The 18,485-nt window shown below is 44.8% G+C and overlaps 1 protein-coding gene across 3 annotated transcripts in view; it reads right to left on the bottom strand.

Moving 5' to 3' along the window:
• SYN3 (synapsin III) overlaps positions 1–18,485 on the bottom strand; it is a 448,045-nt gene that overhangs the window by 329,611 nt on the left and 99,949 nt on the right. The window lies entirely within an intron of this gene.

Here is an 18,485-nt window from a genome sequence, read left to right as displayed (position 1 = left end):
ACCAGCTAGCTGAGGCAATGCATGCATTCAGAAGACTGGTGGGAAGACCATCAGTTACACAATGGTTTGTTTCGCACCTACTATGTACTTGGCGCTGGGCCAGGCATTCAGGAGGCGATGAGTTAACAGTAGCTGGTCACCTGTATATACTGCTCAAGAGCACTCTAGCAACCATTCTCTCTCTTGATCCTCTGCAAAATCCTATGACCCATGACTCATTTCCTGGGTTTAAAGAAGGGTAATAGAAAAGCTACAAAGTATAGCAGAGACTAGATACTAGTTGGCCAAACTTGTTTCCTTTTTTCACCTGGGTACCCAGCTGGACTACATTTCCCAGTAGCCCTTGGGGCTGGGGTTATAGCCATGTGGGTTTTCTGGCCAATGGAATGAATGAAGTCCTGGTGATACTGATGTATAGCTTTACCAGGCCTGGCCCATAAAAAGCTTTCCAAGCAGTCCTCTACCCTCTCTTTCTCATTATCTAGCAGATGCAGACAGCCTTCAGAGGATTCTGAGGACCTAGGGATGATGGAGCCACAGGATGAACTGGGCTCCTGAGTACTAACGCTGCTCCAGTTATGCTGCATTGAACTCAAGTGAGTGAGAAATGGGTTTCTTTTGTGTTAGGCCATCTAGCTTGTTCTTTCACAACAGTGAGCTTACCCTAATATACACAGTAAAACTGGAACTTGGGTTTTAGAGGTATTTTGCCTCTACATCTGATAGTTTTTTCTACCCTCTTTCAAACAAGCAGAGAAAGCCCCTTATGTTTGTTTGTAAGGTCTTTGGATTTTACAAAGCACTTGAACAAGTTAACAGAACAGTCTCTTCCTTCCACACCACTAACCACTGGGCTGTGACTCAGCCAATGTGGGCAGCTTTCAGATGCAGTAAGGTATCTGGGCTAGCCGCAACTCTGGTATCCATTAGCTCAGCCCTTCTCAACTAGTTCTGGGAAAAAATTAAGTCCCAATGTCCAAAGGCATCCCTTGTATGGAATGAATTAACTCCTCTCCTGTACATATATAATGGTACAAGTTATGCACCATGCCTGGGAGAACTTTGAAAACAGTCACTTTTGTCATTTTCTATGTTCTGTGGTCCAGATGAGGATCCCCAGTTGCAAGCCACTTCCCCTGTCTGAGCTTCAGTTTTCTCATTTAGAAAACTACAAGGTGGAATCAGGTAAACTTGGAGTTTCTTGCCAGCTATAATCAACTATAATCTCATTTTTAAAAAACAGAATTTGAGGCCTAGGATGGTCAGACATATTTCTACATTATTTCAGTTAGTCATGAAATCAAGACAGATGCAAATAAGATTTTTGGGGAAAAAGAAGAGAGCAAGTGGCATTCCCCACTGTTAGCTGTTTTCCACAAAGTTGGTGTTCAAATAAAGTTCAGGTGGGTGCCAAACTGACAGAGTTTTATGCTACTTATGACTTCAAAGAGGCTACAATCTAGTTGGGAGGAGAAGAACCACACATGCAAAACCAAGAATTGTCCTAGAGAGTGGGGCGTAGAGTTGAGATGGTCAGGTAGAGGAGGGATGAGCAGAAGAGAGCTACCTTATCTTCCCCCAACCCACCTCAAACGCCTGATTCTCTACAGATATAATTATGCTCTGAGCACTTGCGTGTGCCAGACACTGGTTGGGTGCTTTGTCTTCATGTTTCATTTAATTCTCAGGGGCTCTGCAGGAGAGCATGAATGTCCTCGTTTAAGGAAGAGGGATCCAAGGGGCACATGAACAGTAAGTCATGTATCCAAGGCCCCTTGTAGGGGATGCATACAGCGGCCGTGGGGATTTGCAGCAGGACTGTGTGGCTGCAGGGCTGCATCCCTTCCGCTTTGTCTCTCTCCTCCTCTATGCCTGGCTCCATCCCAACCTTCCAGCTGCCCTTACCTCCCCAGCCCTTGAAGAAGAGATTCTGACGTCCTGCCCTTTGACAGTCAAGAATCACAGAGTCAGATCTCCTGGGGAAACCTCAGCTTGCAGGGTGCCCCTGGCAGAGAGGTCCCCCATTCAGTTGAAGGGTGCAGTAGAACATGCACCAGCAGTAGATCCCTATTCACACTAGCTGGGAAGCCCAGGAGACAAGAGGGCCAGAGGTTTGCACAGCTGGTGGCCCTGGGGAAAGGCCTGGGGGCAGGTGAAACTAACTGACCCCAGCTGGAAGCAGAGCCCCCTCCAGGGACTAGAAGGGAGGAAAAGAGACAGGAAGTGGCTGATCTGCTTGTTCTCAGGCAGCTCAAGGCCGGAGAGAGAGATGCTGTTCCTTGGAAACCAAAGATCTGGCATTTCTCAATGTGTGCTCTGAGACTCCTGCATTGCACACACCTGGCATGTTGAAAAGGGGATTCTTGGGTCACAAACATAAATCCAAATCCCTGAGAGGAGGGAAGAGGAGTCTGCATGTTAGACAAGCTCATCAGGTAGTCTTGACACTCCATGAGGTTAAAGAATTGAAAACTCTTCTGTGAGACAGTTGTACCCAATTCTTCCTTAGATGCCATTTATGCCAGTTTGCCCATCAGTGATCCTTAATCCCAGGACAAAAATAATGAAGAAGTTAATGTCTAAGTGCCAATATCTGAACCTTCATCATGTATCCCATACTCTTCTAAGCACTTTAGATGGATCAACTCATTGAAAATCTTCACAGCATCCTTACACAGTAGGTACTATCATTAGCTTTATATTACATTTAAGGAAGTGGAGGCACAGAGAGGCTAAGACACTTTTAAAAAGTCATACAGTAAGTACTTGGGTTGAATATGGACCCAGGTGGTCTGAACTTCCAAACTTGAGCTCTTAACCCCTATGATATACACTGTGGGAGGTTCCATTCACTGAAGACCTAATCAGTGCCAGACCCCATGCCCAGGCACTGTGGACATTCAACAAATATTAACTGAATGTCTACTATGTGCCAGAAAATGCTCTAAGCTCTGGCCAGACCAGGATAGGGTGAGGGGAGTGAAGCATTCACTTTGGGCAAAACATTTCAGAGAGCAGTGCTCCCAAATGCTGTAATCAAGATAAATAATATTTTAACACAACATCAAAAAAAAAAAAACCACGCCAGCAAGCAATGGCCCATGTGCTGGCCACCTGTTTTAATAAATAAAATTTTATTAGAGGGAAGTAAAGTAAGAACAAAACACTTAGAAGCTCAAGCCCTAATGGAGCTCACATCACCATCATCCACCTGTCACCATCATGTCCCCAAAGGGCAGGTATTAATATCGTTACCATTTCACACATACTGTGCTCCCTATGGGGAGGTACTGATTGTGAAGGCTGACCCCATTGCACATGCTGTTTCATAAGTACCTTACAAATATTTGTAAGTGCCTCCCAACCTCCCTATTATCCCTTTTGCAAACAGTGCAATTAAAACACAGGTAAGTTTTATAATTTGTCCTAGGTCAGCATAATCAGTAAAGGGCAGAGCTAGGATTTGAATCCAGGCAACCACACTCCAAAGGCCATACTCCTAGCCAGAGGTTAGCAGACACAACCCATAGGCCAAATCTGGCCACATGGAACCTACCACCTGCTTTTGTAAATAGTTTTATTGGTACAGAGCTACACTCATTCACTGACATATTGTGTATGTCCACTTTCACACCACAATGACAGAATAGTGGCGACAGAGACTATATGGGCTGGAGAGCTGAAAATATTGGCTATCTGGCCCTTTACAGAAACAAAGTTTGCTGGCCCACCACTGTAGAATAACCTGTGATGAGCATGGAAGCTCAGAGAATGAAGTTATGCCCACAGTCAGAAGGGGACAGGAGGGAAATGAACCCACATGTGTCTCTGAAGACCACTGCTTCTCAACTCTGCCTGGTTATACTCCACCCTACAGGTACCAATGCCGCCTTGTTCCCCAGGGTTTAGCACACTGCTTGGCCCTGGAAAGGTGGCTGAATGAATGGATGAGCCTTAGCATATCATACTGTGGTCAAACCTAGAGAAACAATTAGATGCCCCTACCTGGGAAGGTCCCGCCTTTTTGTTACCCCCATTTCAAGTCAAGACTCTTGGGTTCTCATTGCTATGGTAACCTGCCCTAGCAGCCTAGATGAACTGGTAGGCTTAGAGTGTTTTGAGGATGTCTTAATTATCTTTGTAGGTAGGATGCTGCCCATCTCCAGTCAGAGTATCTCAATGGTCTCCTTCTAAATACAATGGTTAGTCTTAACACTCAAGACTAAACTGCTTTGCCCTTGACCCTGGAGGTCATGGTCCTAGTCTCAAGACCTAGCGTTAATTAAAAGAGTGGAGATTTGGGAGTTGGAGAAAAACCTGGTTAAATCCTGGCTCCTTCTCACCCATGAGCTGTGTGGCCTTGAGTGAGTTCCTTACCTCTCTGAACCTCAGCTCCCAAACCTATGCCATACAGTTTATTGCAGTGAGAGTATCTGTGTGAAGCTACTTAGCACAGAGTAGGCCTCACTGGAAGGCCACATTCTTTGTTATGATGAAGGAGACAGTTTAGGAGAGCTGTCTGCTGAAAGACCCCAAATCCATTATGCATGTTTTATCTTTGTGCTCCCAGGGTCTTGAATAAACAATGTCTTCATCCAGTTCTTAAAGACACTAATTCTGCCTCAGAATAACCACCCCCTCCCACTCCAACTGAAATCTGGCCAGCTCTAGGTCTGGCTGCTGGCCTGAGTTTCCAAACACTGTTGGTTTAGTATTTCTCAAATGTATCCCATTAGCACTATGAACCTGTCAGCCGCCCCTCCTCTCTGAGCTCAGGTCTGACCTGCACAGCCAGAGATGGAGCCAGCAGCATGAGGCCAGCCTCCTAGATTTGCCTTTGAGAAACAGGGTGGTGCTAGAGTCTGTGTGCCTGGGACTGGGGGCACCTGCAGCATTTGCATGAGGGGTGCACCTAGGTCAGACGCAGACATAGGCGGTATGCTTGGAGACTGCGAGAATGCATACTGGAATGAGGGGGCTCTGGGAAATGTGAGCAAAACACATTCTCCAGGTTGCCACTTGGGGGTAAAAAACAAGACCTTGACAGAAGCTTAGCAAAAAGCCACTGCTCTGGGAATCAAGAAACAGCTCTGCCCTGGCACAGTCTCTGACTCACTCACTGGGTGTTTGAGCAAGGTACTTGCCTTCTCTGTGGCACATTTATTGAAAAATGAATGCATTAGACTGAGCCATGTGGTTTTAAACTCTTGCTTGGTAGCAGAGCTCTTTCAAACAAATTTTTACTTGGAATTTTAATATATAAATAGGTGAGAGTGGAACTGATTCTCTGGGCAAAGGTGAGAAGGATGGGAAGGAAGGAGCTGGAATCCTGCCCACTTAGTCTCTCCCTTCACCCCCAATCTGAGAGCCCAGGAGGCACCTTTGTGGAACTGGGTTTGAGAACCACAGGACCTGAGAACCAATCTGTGGAGTCTCCCTGCATCCTGGCAGCCTCTAATCCTGGTAGCGTCAGCTGCCACTGCTGATAACAGCAATGGCTTTTACTGATCGAGCATTTTCTTTGTACCAGAAACGGGATTTTACTTACATGTGCTTTACTCTGAGAATTGGTAGAGAGCCCTGATTCAAATCCCAGCCTTATTACTTCAGCAGCTGTGTGACTTTGGGGAGTTAATTTCTTTGTACGTCAGATTCTTCATCTGAAATATACACCATTCAGAGGATTAAAAGAGTTAATCTCTACAATAGTGCCTAGAACAGTGACAGGTACATTGTAGGCAACTGCTGTTAGCCATTTTTATCATAACTGCCTACATTATCATATCTAATCTCATAAGTGCCACTCTGTTTCAAAGATGAAGGAATTACAGCTCAGAGAGGTGACGTGAGTGCCCCTAGGTCACAAAGCTAGTAAAAGATGGAAGGAGGAGCTGAATCCAGGCTTATACAACTGCACAGTCTGTGGTCTTAACACCAGCTGAAATTGCTTTGCTCTTGACCCTAGAGGCCAGGGTCTTGGTCACATATTTGCTTAAGGAGTTCTAAGCCTAGACGGAAGCGTAGTTAATGACCACAGTGATTTATGCTTTCGGGAGTTCTGCTGTTAGCAGAGTCTGGGCACCTTAGTGGCTGCAGATCCCAAGCAAAGAAGAGGTGTCTGGCGGCCAGAATCCTGGGCTATCTGACAGTCTTTTCTCCAAGCCACATTATCCAGCCTTTTCTACTGACCTATAAGACTTCTTTACAGATGTATAAATTAGAAAAAGAGCAGCGGCACCCACAAACGGGAGTGCAGGTGAGCAAGGAACGGGCTGACTTGCAGCATCCCCCTGGAGGGCACCATAGGCTGCTGGGCAGTGCACGAGCTGCAGAACTGTACACAGCCACCCTCCCTCTTCTCGTGCCCCACTGAGTGGTGGGGAGAAGCACAGGAAGAGCACATTTGGCTGGATGAGGAACAAAGAGCAGTCTCAGCCCTGCCTGAGGCATGTGGGCGCCCTGGCTGAGAGGAGGGAGGGAGCACGGAGGCTGTGCAGTCAGGAAGCTCTGTGTGATCGCCCAAAGCAAATGCAAGCCACACAGTCACTGTATCTCTTTATGTTTCTTTCCTCTCAGCACAGCGGGTGGTAATAAAAGATGGCTGTATGGCTCTCTCTGGGGGGCTGAATGGGAGCCAAGCCATCATATGGGGAACAAATGCTGCGATCGCCCAACTGCAGAGCGGCTGCTGCACGTTATTAAGATGGGAACAACCGCTCCCCTGGCCCCTGACCCATGGAAGTGGGTAGCCACCAGCCCACCCACCCAGAAAGGCCCGTGCCCTGCCACCAACAGAGGCCCAAACAGTGACTCCAGCGTTAAGAAAAAACAGGGGGCGTGGTAGAGTTGTAAGAACACAGTCTTTACATTCAGACAGAGACTGCTTCAAACACCAACTCCACCTCTCATGAGCTGTGGGGCTGTGGGTAAGATACTAAACATCTCTGAGCCTCAATTTCCCAACTGTAAATTATAACTTATCATACTAATTCGTGCAGGGAGGATGTAAGAATTAGAAACAATAAATGCCAAATGCCCAACACAGTGCCTGAGACATAGTAAGCCCTTAAGATAGCTGTACATATAGGTTCCTTCACTTGTTTAATGAAGACTGACTGCCAGCCCGCTGAGCACCAGGCATGGTGAGTATCATGTAGGGGGGTGTAACTAGCATCTCTGGGGAAGAGCCACTTGAACCAAGATCTGAAGGATGAGCAGGAGTTTTCTAGAAGGAGGAACTGTTATAAAGCCCCACAATTAGTAAGAGGTAGAGAGAGACCTTGAACCTATAACTTCTCTAAGTAAATTCAATTTTTTTTCAGTATATGACTGTCACTGAAATTTCTGTATTTATTTTAAAACAACAAAGAACAAAATAAAGTCTTGCCCTGTGTTTTAACTGCCTGTCTTCTGCTCCTCGTCATAGGCTAGGTGTGCAATGGTTTTTAAAGCAGGGTCCTTGGATGCCTGGCATAGGAGTCTCATAGGTAGAGCTTGACAACATGCAGACTCCTGGGCCCTGTGTGCAGGAATCAGACTTTCTAGCAATGGGGCCTAAGCATCTGCATTTTAATAAGTAGGACGGGGAGTTCTAAATTATTCGTCCTTGTGGAAAAGTGTGAAAGTCAAGGAACTGGTGGATCACCAAGTCCTTGGGAAGCAGAGAGGCATGCTTAAATGAAGAGAGGCTGACGAGTCTAGCAGCCTGTAAACGGATCACTCTGTCCCTGTTCTTGGGTGTGGGGGGGCCCTGGAGAGTCTCCTCTTCTTTCTTCCCCTGCCTGCAGGCTCATCCTGGGGAGCTGGGAAAGGAAGGGCCTTCGTGATGGGCAGTGGGAGGGCGGGAGACACGGCAGCGTGAGCATTAGTGAGTGCCCAGCAGGTTTCAGGCACTAGCAGATGTTCTCCTTTTAGCCCTCAAAGCAGGCATCATTTGCATTTGACAACTGAAGAACATGGGAATCACGAGCCAGGTTACTTTGCAGTCATACAAACAGCAAGTGGGGAGTCCAGATGCCAGCCACAGGACTGCCTGACACCACACCAGGGCTCTATCCAGTATCAAGCTGTGCCCGTCAGGAGGACGCACAGAAACCGAGAGGTGTGAAATCACGGGCAAGTGATCCCCGTGCTCTGCTCATTGGCTGTAGGACTCACACTACCCTTCTTGGGAAGAGTTCCTTCATTTCTTTCAAAAGGGGATGAAGGTACCTGCCACTGGGAAGTACTGGGTACCCAGTAGCCTTTTAGTTAAATGGACTGTTATGAATGAGGAAAGGCCAGGATGCCAGTGCGCAGGGTGGAGTGACCATGAGGGAGGGCAACCTCCTGCACAGAGGACAGAGGACCGGGTCAGGCTGGGAGCAGGTGCCCTCGCAGGCGGTGAGGCGGGGCTGGAGCACTGCAGCCATTCCTGGGAGTGGCTCCATGTGCAGAAGGTGGCTGGGCTGCCGCGGGGGCTCTCGGTGGCCACGCAGGTCTCTCCCGGCCCCAATCTCCGCGATTCTGGAAGTCAGGAGGCACACTGTTTCCCTCCGTTGGAGGGCTGCTCCCTCTCCTGGGGGAGTTGGCAGGTCTGCTGCTGTCCTGTTGGCTGGAGACACATGGGCAGCACAGCCTGGCATTTCTTTACAGACGCTCACTGTCTCTTTCTGGTGCTTTCTTCCAGTTCCCACGCCCCACCTCTGCAAGTCCCCAGGGATCCTGCTTCCTCTGGCAGCGGGGAGGGCGAAGGCCCTGGGTGAAGAGATAGATCGGGCCTTCCCCCTCCGTGCTGCTCTGCTGGGACCCTCAATGACTCATTGTCCCTGGCGCCCCAGGCCCCATCCCTCCCAGGGAGAGGAGGCCCAGGGTGGTGCGCCGGTCAGCAAGTCTGTGCCTGGTGCAAGCGATGGCTGCAGTCCCGTCTGTCGAGAGCTTTTCACTTCGCAGTTGTGGGATTCTTATTCATCCGGAGTCGGCTGGTCCTGAACGCTTTCAGCGAAGATTTAGGCACTGTGCCAGGCACTGGGGTCCAATTTGGGGAAAAAAAAACCCAGTCCTTAACCTGATCTTCAAGGAAGGTCCAGTCCAGTGGGAGACATGAGAAGTAAATAATAATGATCAGTTAAGGGCTGGTTCGTTTCTTCCCTCGTTGAACAAACAGTCATTGAGAACCTGATACATGACAGGCACTGTTCTTGAGGCTGAGAGTACAGTGGGAATCAAAGTCCCTTGCCCACATAGTCCTCTGTTTTAGAAAATAATAAAATAAATCACATATCCTACCTATATTGCTTTATCTATCATCTCTTTATCTCTCTATCTAATCAGCTATTATTTCAGACAGAGATAAATGCTTGAATTAAAAAATGCAGTTAGGCCTGGAGAGTGGGAATAGTATGGCCTCTCTGCAAAGGTGGCATGTGATTAGAAATTTGAAGGGAACTGGGAAGGTGAGAGGGGGTGCTATCTGCAAAAGGGTTTCAGGAGGAAGGAAGAACAGGTGTAAAGACTGTGGGGGACTCCACTCGACCTACTTCATACTTATCACTGTCAGGAGCAAGGACTTCTTTTCCACTTTACAGATGGGGAAACCAAGGGCTACAAAGGTGGAGTAATTTATCCAAGGCCTCCTGGCTTGTAGAAGGCAGAGCTAGGACCCAGCTCCGCTTCCACGGTGGGTTCTCAGCCATGAAGGCACACTGCCTTTCCTGGGCAAGTCCTAGATGCTGTAAGCACAGAGGACGGATGCCAAATTCAACTTGAGGGCAGAAGGCAAAGAAGGGATGCAGAAGCATGACCTTGACGGACACAGAGTGCACCAAGCCAAGGGAGGTCTGCCAGCCTTTGCCTCCCCGGCCCCAAAGCTGCCCCTTACCTGTGCGCGCGTGTCTGCAGTCCGCAGAGAGAAGGAGCTCCTGCCCCAAATCCCCTGGGCTTTATTTAGCTTCTACTCAAGGTTCCTCCTCAGACAGTCCTTCCCTGCTTGCCCTGCCTCAAATACTAGGCACTCTCTAGCTCTTCTTTGCTTCAACCCTTTCTCACAACCTGCCGTTTAGAATGCATAGTTATTGACTTGTTTACTGTCGGTTTTCTGCAAGTTGAATCTCAGCTCCACAGGGCTATAGCCCCTGTGCCTGGCACATCTTTAATCAATGACCAGAGAGAAAGTATGAAAAGCTCAGAGGCCGTGTCACCACTGAGCAGAGTTTGAGAAGGCAGCACTTCCCCAGACAGAGGCACCAAGAAGTGAGCCCCAAGAAGGTGCTCTTTGTAACATTTGCTGCTGTGCCCAGCACTCTTAATTTGTTCAATAAATATCTGTTGCATGAATGAATATCTGGAATTTGAAATTCCAAGTTCTGGAAACTCAGAAGACTCTGTGCAATGACATGTGAAATAAAGAGTAAAGGAATATTATTTTATAATGTTCGTTGGGGGATATTTGAGTTCCTGGGATAGAGACCCAGAAAAGTCGAGAGCTCGTCCTGGTTCAGGAGCTAAGATGCTGGAGGATTTGAACCAGGGACCCTCCTCCCTAACTCTCAGGCCACAGTTTGCCCAGGTGTAAAATGGGAACACACAGAAAACTCTAAGGGCCTCTTCTAACTCTGGGCCTCTAAGATTGTATAAAATATCCTTTTCCCTGGGACAGGCCATCTCTGACTTACCCCAAACATCTTCCCTGGAAACAGTAAGACCAAGGCAGTTTCTGAGTCTTTGAGGCCTTTCCTCAAACTCTTGTATTCTTTACGCTTTCTGGCTCGCTCTCTCCAGCCCTCTCTGAGGTTTGACCTTCTAATGAGCAGATGCACATTATCAGCCACTGTGGTTTGAACGGGTGCCTGTAATTCAGCGTTGCCTAATGTTGGAAATTGAGAGTAGGGCTTGCGTAATTAGGCTGGGGCCTCGTTAATGTCTGCCTCCTTGGGTGTTTTTCATTCCTGGTTTCTCCTTCCCTGTATTTCGGACCCCATCTGTCTGTACAAGCACAGCTGCCCTTTTTTATGGCTCCATTGTGGAGCCAGGCTTGAACTTGGGCCCAGGATGGCCACAGCCATCCACAAAGCATGAACCTTCATCTGCCCTGGAATGGCCCCTGCTCTGCTCTCCAAATAGAATTTTGCAACTTTACTAAGACCCTGGTTGAGTTGCTTCTAAGCACCTTGAGCTGGTCAGCAGTCTACCCTTAGTTTGGTGTTTGACAGAAACCAGAGGAAGGGGCTCTACTAACTTAATTGCTGTTATTACCAGTGATCTAACCAACTGTGTGCAATACTTTGCCATTTACAAAGCACCACTAGAATCTGACCTTGCATGGGGACTTGGTCTGTTTATTGTTCACTGGTGATTTCCTAAGAGAGTCACTCTTTTTGTGCCCTCCTGCCCCCACCCCACTCTTCTCTGCCTGTCCTGAGCCCCAGGAGGCTGACCCCTGTGCATGGCACTGATGGGCTTTCTTGCTCACTGGTGTCTGCATGGCTTTGGCCAAAGAGAGGCCCCAGCTGGAGACTGGAGGACAGGGGCAGGAAGGGTGGTGGTGTTTCTTCCTAGTCCCCACCCTGCTTCAGTGCCATGACTTCAGAGGGAGCTGAGTTCCTCCACACTACTGCTTCCCGCTCAAATCTAGAGGAAACCTACTAGACTGAATCTACTAATTCAATTTCCTTGCCTTGTTCCTTCACCCCTACAGATGGTAATAGCTTCCTGCTGCTGTTGGATTCTGGATACCTCATGTTCCCTTAGACCCACACACTCCTCTGTAAGTGATCCCTTCACTAAAATATCTTCCTATAAACCACGTGGGAGTGAATTCTGTTTTCTGCCCAGCCCCTCTGATGCAATGCCCAGTATCTGTAATGGAGCCTGGAACACAGTAGGGCCTTTAACAAGTATTTGTGGAATGAATGAACAAACCTTTCACATAGAACATCTCCTTACAAAAACTACATAAAATCATAACATTGCCTTTCAGAGATAAACTGAGGTGCAGAGACGTAGATTCTTAGGTCTGAGCAATAGATTTCAGTGGGAGAGCAACACACGCATCCTGTACCCTGGATGAGATTGGACCACACTCAGAGCCCTGGAGAAATCTCTACACCCCGCTGCTTTCTGTACAGACCCAGAGAACACTCATGCCAGGCTGGGGTGGCTCAACAGGACCATATGTCACGGAGTAGAAAGGGATAATGCAAGTGAGAGAATAACAAAATCTCAGGGTTTAAAGACACTTGGAAATTCACTTGGCATAGAATCAGAGACCTGGGTTCAAATCCAAGTGCTACCACTTTCTTTTTTTCCCAGTCTTATTGTAGTATGACTGACAAATAAAAATTATAGATATTTAAGGTGTGCACCATGTTTTGATGTATGTATACATTATGAAATTAGTAGCTGATCAAGTTAATTAATAAATCCATCCCCTAACATAGTCAGCCGTTTTTCCCCCTTGTAAGAACACTTGAGTTCTACTTCCCTTAGCAAATTTTAAGTATACATTATTATCAGCTATTGTCATTATGCTGTACATCAGGTTTCCAGAACTTATTCATCTTATAAATGAAAGTGTGTACCCTTTGACCAACAGCTTCCCATTTCCCCTACATACCAGCCCCTAACACCCACCATTCTATTCTTGCTATGAGTTCAACTTTTTAAAATTCCACATAAAAAGTAAAATCATGCAGTATTGGTCTTTCTGTGTCTGCCTTAATTCACTTAGCATGATGTCCTCCAGGTTTATCCATGTTGTTGCAAATGGCAGGATTTTCTCCTTTTTTTAGGCTGAATAATATTCTATTGCACATATATATCTATATATATCACATTTTCTTTATCCATTCACCCACTGACGGACACATAGGTTGTTCCCTCATCTTGACTACTGTGGATAATGCCCAGTAAACATGGGAGTGTAGATATCTCTTCAAAATAGTGATTTCATTTCCTTTGGACATATACCCAGAAGCGGGAAAGCTGTATCATATGGTAGCTCTATTTCCAATTTTTTTTAGGAATACTGTTTCCCATAGCAGCTATGCCAATTTACATTCCCGCCAATACTGTAGGTGGGTTCCCTTTTTTTCCATATCTTCACCAACTCTTTTAGCCCTTTTTTTTTTTTAATAATAACCATCCTAACAGATGTGAAGTGATATCTTATTGTAGTTTTGATTTGCATTGTCCTGATGATTAGTGATGCTGAGCATCTTATCATGTACCAGTTGATCATTTGTATGTTTTTTTGGGAAAAATGTCGATTTAGGTCCTTTGCCCATTTTTAAAATTGGGTTATTTGTTTTTTTGCTATTGAGTTGTATACATTCCTTATATATTTGCATTAACTCCTTATCAGAGAGATGGTTTGCAAATATTTTCCTGATTTTGTGTGTTGTCTTTTCATTTTGTTTATTTTCTGTGTAGAAACATTTAGTTTTAGTTTAGTTTTCCTCCTGTAATTTTTTTCCACTTTCATACAGGTATGCTCTGAAAAGATACTTGATATAATTTCAGTTTTCAAAAATTTGTTAAGACTTGTTTTGTGCCGTAACATATGATCTACCCCGGAGAATTTTCCTTGTGCCCATGGGAAGAATGTATATTCTACTGCTGTTGGAAGGAATGTTCTGGTATGTCTTTTAGGTCCATTTGGTCTAAAATAGAGTTCAAGCGCAATCTTATTAATTTTCTGTTTGGATGGTCTATCCATTGTTGTAAGTGGGGTAGTGAAGGTTCTACTATTATTGTATTTCTCCCTTCAGATTTGTTCATATTTGCCTTATTTATTTAGGTGCCATGATGCTGGGTACATATATATTGACAATTGCTATAACCTCTAGATGAACTGACCTCTTTAACATTATATATCCTTCATTATCTCATTACAGTTTTTGACTTAAAGTCTATTTTGTCTGGTGTAAGTATAGCTCCCCTGCTCATCCTGGGTTTCTATTTGCATGGAGTATCTTCTCCCATTCTTTTACTTTCAGCCTATGTGTGTCTTTAAAGCTAAAGTAAGTCTCTTACAGGTAGCACATTGTGGCTGTTGTTTGCTTTCTTTTGTTTTTATTCATTCAGCCACTCTCTTTGATTGAAGAACTTAATTCATTTCCATTTAAAGTACTTATTGATAGATAAGGACTTCACAGTTGTCATGCTGTTTTCTGCCTGGCATTTGTTCCTTTCTTCCTCCCTTGCTATGTTCTTTCGTGACCTGATGATTTTCTGTAATGGTATGCTTTTAATCCTTTTTCTGTTTATGTATCTACCATAGTTTTTTGCTTCATGGCTACCATGAGACATGCGCAAAACATCTTATAGTTACAAGTCTGTTTTAAGCTGATAACTTACCTTCAAGCACATACAAGAACTCTACTCTTTTGCTTCCTCCTCCCTGCATTTTGTTTCTGATGTCACTCTTTACATCTCTATATTGTGTATTCATTAACAAATATTTGTAGCACTATTTTATAGTTCTAGTTACTCAAGAACAAAATACTTCTGTTTTTTAACCTTTAGAATAGAGTTAAAAGGTATTCACACACCACCATTGCAGTACTAGCTTATTTTAATTCTGACCAAATACTTACCTTTATCAATGAACTTTACACAGTTCCATTTATTTTCATGTTATTAATTACTGTCCTTTCATTTCACTAGATTCTCACCAATTAAAGTTAGATGCTCAGATCCCCTTGATGTTTTTCTACCAAATGGTTGTTATGCTTTTGCATCCCACTCACAACGGGAAATTACTGCCTCTTTAAGCAGCACTGACTGTGAAACAGCCTCCCCCTTGTTAAAGAGGCAGTCCGGTGCAGTGGTGCCACGCACAGGTTCTGGGGGCAGACGGCCTTGACTGGAATCCTAGCTTTGCCACTCACTCCATTCCCCAACCTATGGGTGCTTTAGCCTCCTTATCTAGAAAATGTGGATTTTAATTGTATACACGTTCTAGGGTTGCTGAAAAGATAAAATGAGTCAATACCTATTAAATGCTTGGAATAGTGCCCAGCACGTAGGAAATTCTATAAAGTGTTTGTTAAATAAATAAAAATTCATGAATTTCATATGTGCAACTGCAGCTGGCTTAATCAAAAAAGGTTTTTTTTTGGCTTAGGTTTAGAGATGAGTCTGGATCCAGGGCCTTGTAGAGCATCATCAGATCACTGACTTTCTCTGTCTGTCTCAAATTTTCTCTCTCTTGGCTGGGTTTTCTTCTGTATTGACTTCATTCTCAGCAGCTCTTTCCCTTGAGGAGAAAAAGAGGCAGCGACCAACAGCTCTAGGCATCCATCCCACCAGCTCAGCAGCCGGAGCTGAATGCATGTGTCTCCCATCCAAGGGTTCCAGCAGAAGCCTCACAATGGATTCTCACTGGCCTGGCTTGGGTCCCATTGAGATATTCTGATTCTAGGGCTGCTTATGTGCCTTCAGCTCCAGACAACACACAGACTGCAAGTTGGAGAGGAGTTACCCACATGGAAAATCTAGTGTTGCTCCCCAGAGCAGAAAGACTGGATGCTGGAGAAAACCAGCAGAGGTCTACTCTACCAGCAATCCTGCTCACCTTCCCTGAAGATGCTCCCCAGGAACAAGATTTCTGAAGATCTGGGCTGTGTTCATATTGCACACTTGGAAGTGCTTAGGAGTATTTTCAATGCAGTATCTAAGTCTTTTTGAAACAATATGCTGCAAATCAAGAGCACTGCTCAACATTCTTGCTTTAGGATAACACAGCTAGGGCTTGGATTATATGTCCAAGGAAGAGCCTACTGACTCCCCACCTGCAAGACACACTGTGAGCTGGACTACAGCTGCCCAGTCAGTGTGAACATTCTCACAGGTCTGTAACCTACGGCTTGCCAAAACAAGTTGGCTGGCTGAGACTGTAAGCACCATTTTGGGCATGAACAGAAAAACCTAAATAGCTCCATGGACCCGTGAACCCAGGGCTTTGGCTATTATTCGCCCTGTCCTCACAGCCCTGGCTACTCAAGGAATGGGTTTCCAGCAGCATCAGCGTAGTCTGGGAGCTTGTCCACACCCTTGCTGCTCAAAATGAGGTCTGCAGGACAGCCAGCATTGGCTTCATCTGGGAGCTTGTAGGAAGTTCAGGATCTTAGGTCCCACCTGAAGACCTAATGGATGAGACTGCATTTTAAGAAGATCGTCAGGGGATTTGTATGCATATTAAAACTTGAGAAGCACTACTGTGTTGGCCCCTTAGGGTTGCCTTAACAAAGTACCACAAACTGGATAGCTTAACACAATAGAAATTTGTTGTCTAACTGTTTTGGGGCTACAGACCTGAAATCAAAGTGTTGCCAGGGTTGGTTTCTTCTGAGGGCTGAGGGAAATTTGTTGCATGCCTTTCTCCTAGCTTCTAGTGATTGAGGACAATCCATGATGTTCCTTGGCTTTGCTCCAGTCTCTGACTCCATCATTACATGGTATTTTCTCTGCGTCTCTGGGTCTAAATTTCCCTTTTCTTATAAGGACACCAGTCAGGTTGGATTAAGGGCACACCCTACTCCGATATGACCTCATCTTAACTACAGCATTTGCACAACCCTATTGATAAGACCACACTCTGAGGCACTAGGGTTTAGGACTTTAACATATCTTTTGCGGGGGACACAATTCAACCCATAACAACTGCCTTCAAAGCCTGCCTTCCTAAATGCTGGTAGACTAACTGATTAAGAAACACCTGGACCCCGGAAGATGACTGGTTAGCCAGAGACGGGTAAGATTCCTCAAGGGAGGAACAACCTAAGACAGGCACAGTCGCTGGGGGGTCATCAGGTGAGAAATTGGGGATCAACAGAGGTGAGGCTTAGAACCTCACCCCCCCTGTTCTGAGAGAAATCTTCTGCATATGTGGATGTTTTATTGCCCTTGTCTAGCTTGGATTAACACATAGTCTACAGGCACACACCTGATCATCTACATTTGCTCTCTTACAACACTAAACTATGTTTTCTACCTTTATGTTGTATCTACCTACCACTTCAGCATCCTATTAAAAATAATAAAGAGAGAAATGTGGTATCCACATATAAATCAAGTATAAAAATCAAATGTGTATTCATATTTGAACTGACTGTTTATAGTTCATAATGCATGAGCAAAACCAAAAGTTTCTGTGATGACTGCCCTTGTACTGTTCACCATGTAACTTATTCACTATGTAAGAATTTGTTCTCCATGTAAGAACTTGTTCGTTATGCTTCAGAAGATTGGAGACTGACGAAAATTAGGCTTGGGGTGGATTAATGATTGTGCATTGAGCATTGACTCCCCTATACAGAATTTTATTGTTGTTAACAACCATTTGATCAATAAAAATGAGAGATGCCCTAACAACAACAACCAAGAAAAAGTACACACTTCCAATTGTAAAATAAATAAGCAACCGGGATGTAATGTATAGCATAAGGAATATAGTCAAAATATTGTAACAACTTGGTATGGTGATAGCTGGTACTTAGAATTATCATGTATATAAATGTTGAATCACTGTGTTGTACACCTGAAACTAATGTAATGTAATACTGTGTGTCAACTACCCTTCAATAAAAAAAAAATAAAAATAAAAATAAAAAAAATAAAAAAATAAAAAAATAAAAAAAAAAAAGAAACACCTGGAACAATTTATAAATTAATTTTTGTAAACAGTTTTACAAATGGAGGGGGGAAAGTGGGACACCTAGAATGAGGGCTGGGGATATCTATTTTTGCAAGGTGATTCTTATTCAGGCAGCACACCCAGCAGGATCCTCAGCTTTACGGCTGACCTAGCCTGAGTGCAGGGCCAGTATGGGAGCAATCTGGGGAGGTTCTCCAACAGGCTACTTCCAGGAATCACCCTGGGGAGTTTTACCACTGATACCCAAATTCTACCGTCGGAGATTCTAGTGTAACTGATCTTTCATACCGCCTGGGCATAGGCGTTTAAAGCATTTCCTGGGCGATTCTAATCTGTAGCCAAAGTGGCAGACTAATGAGACAGACGTTCTCATTTTCACACATTACGAAAGAAGATAAACCAGTCCCTTTCCCAGATAGAGAAGCAGGACATAAGCAGACATAATCCCAAATATAAACATATATACAGATTCCTAAACATTACATTGTAGGTATTCCACAGCTCTTATGTGCAAAATGAGGTTGCTGTGAGAAGTAAATGGATGTATATATCTAGCACCATTCTTAAAATCTCCCACGATGGCAGACTGCTTATTTTTCCTTGTAGTTTTGCCAATTATTGAGATATATTTTGAGGCTTTTTTTGTGTGCTTAAAATTGTTTAATGATCTCTTCTTGGTAAATGAATCCTTTATCATAGTGGGTTATTTCCTTTTCCCTAGTAGTGTTTTTCACCTCAAAGTCTATTTTTTCTCCTAAAATTAATATAGCTACACTGGCTAGCTTTCTTTTGCCAGTAGTTACATGGTATATATACATTTCCACACTTTAACTTTCAAACTTTCATATAT

This window comes from Manis pentadactyla, chromosome 10 (assembly GCF_030020395.1).
Source record: "Manis pentadactyla isolate mManPen7 chromosome 10, mManPen7.hap1, whole genome shotgun sequence".
NCBI classification, from domain to species: domain Eukaryota; kingdom Metazoa; phylum Chordata; class Mammalia; order Pholidota; family Manidae; genus Manis; species Manis pentadactyla.
Note: the sequence above shows the minus strand (reverse complement) of the source record. Positions and strands in the feature narration are given on the sequence as shown.